Genomic DNA, 2,258 nt, shown 5'->3' on the forward strand with positions numbered 1-2,258 from the left:
GTGTGTGTGTGTGTGTGTGTGTGTGTGTGTGTGTGTGTGGGTGTGTGTGTGTGTGTGTGTGTGCGTGTATGTATATATATATAATAGATTATGTGTTCCTCTAGTCTTCTTCTTGCAACCTTTTTGTTCTTCTGGTAGTAAACTCTGGTCGTCAAGGTGCTTGTAAATGCTTTCTGAAAGCATTCCTGTTAACAGCTTCCATACTAATGGTAAGCAAGTGATTGGTCCATAGTTGTTAGCTGTACTACTCTTGCTCTTATCTTTCATGATGAGTATTGTCCAACCTCTAGCCATCTGGTATTATTCTTTCATTAGGGCAATCGTGAAGTTCTTCCTTCAGCCTCCCATGTAAACTACTGAATTTCTTTAGCCAGTACCCTTGAACTAAATCTGATCCTGGGCCCTTCCAATTCAGCATTTTTCCTAACACTTTACTCATTAATGCACTAGTTAATCTTAGATCTGGTTGCTCCTCACTTACTACTTCTTCCCTCACTTTCTTTAACCATCAAAGTATGTGTCATAAGGTTAGCCACCAACAGGTATTATTATTAAGGAGGCGAGCTGGCAGAATCGTTAGCACTCTAGACGAAATGCTTAGCGGTATTTCGCCCGTCGCAACGTTCTGAGTTCAAATTCCGCCGAGGTTGACTTTGCCTTTCATCCTTTCGGGGTCAATAAATTAAGTACCAGTGGAACACGGGGATCGATGGAAGCGACTAGCTTCTCTCCCCCAAATTTTCAGGCCTTGTGCCTACTATAGAAAGGATTATTATTATTATTGAGTGAGAGAGCAGTGTATGCCCTCAAAGTGACACTGGGGTAAAATATACGAATCGCAGTGTACCCATCATGACTATCTGTCTGGAGTACACCAGGTACATGCATCACAACCATATGTGCGCAACATGGTGATCTCATATCAAGATAAACAAACAGTGCATGACCTTGCAGGTGGGGTCCAGTTAGCATTTTCTTCAGGTCGAGTAGCCTATCCAGCTCAAAAAGTCCCTGAATAAGGATTGTTTAAGGATGTTGAGCAAAACACCCATGTTTCCAAAGGTGAATTATTAAAACCCCGAAGAATTCTTTTCAACACATGGCTCTGATGCTTCCCCACTGCTTCTGCTCGTTACCAGAGATGCACATATTGTCAGCCACTAAAGGACATGCTCAACTGGTTAAGGTCAAACAACTGACAAACAAATCTGTGGTATTGAGTAGAATATTTGCAGTAGACCATCTTTTATACCAAGACAAAACAATGTACATGATGGCGCTTCCAATCAGTTAAGATCAGAAGCCATGAGAGCCAGTGCCTGGTACTGCATCAGGGCATTATTATTATTATTATTATTATTATTATTATTATTAAGGCGGCGATCGGGCAGAATCGTTAGCACGCCGGACGAAATGCTTAGCGGTATTTCGTCTGAAGGTACGTTCTGATCTCCACCGTGGTCGACTTTGCCTTTCATCCTTTCGGGTTCGATGAAATAAGTACCAGTCAAGTGCTGAGGTCAATGTCATCGACTAGTCCCTAGTACTTAGACGGCATGCCGCGACTCTCGGCAGTGGGTGTGAGGCTCTGCGAAAAGCCGATAACGGCTACTGAAATATGAGAGGCGATGAGCGATTGCACAAGTCGCAAATCGCCAGATTTAGATAGTCTGCCCTATGAATACTATGTACTCATGCCAGATTTGCTTGGCAGACGTCTATCGCAACTGGCAGCAGAACGGGAGAACTTCTAGTGCTGTTAGTCGGGGTGTGGTGACACTACTGAAGAAGGACGCCGACAGTGGGGACGTACTAGGGAAATTTCGGCTCATAACTCTGCTAAACACAGAATTTAAGATTTTGGCCAAGGTGTCAGCGAAGAGGTCGTCTAGTGGGGAAAGCACAAACGTACGCAATCCCGAACATGTCTATCCACGAAAACCTTCACCTTATGCTATACATCATAGAGAGGGCTGGGACTAAAGATGGCTTCAGTTGGGCCCTGATCAATTTGAATCAACCGAAAGCATTTGATAGGGTCGACCATCGCTACTTGGAAGCCGTCCTTAAAGCGGTCGGTTTTGGACCCGTTTTCAGAGGCTGGATAGCCGCAATACACAGCGGCACTTGCTCGGTAGTCAAAGTGAATGGCCACCTATCGGAACGTTTAGTATCACTCGCTCGATCCATCAGCGCTGCCCGCTGTCACTTCTGTATATGCTGGCTCTCGAACCACTGCTGCAGAAGTTGGAACCGTT

The sequence above is a fragment of the Octopus bimaculoides genome, chromosome 8 (genome assembly GCF_001194135.2).
Source record: "Octopus bimaculoides isolate UCB-OBI-ISO-001 chromosome 8, ASM119413v2, whole genome shotgun sequence".
Taxonomy (NCBI): domain Eukaryota; kingdom Metazoa; phylum Mollusca; class Cephalopoda; order Octopoda; family Octopodidae; genus Octopus; species Octopus bimaculoides.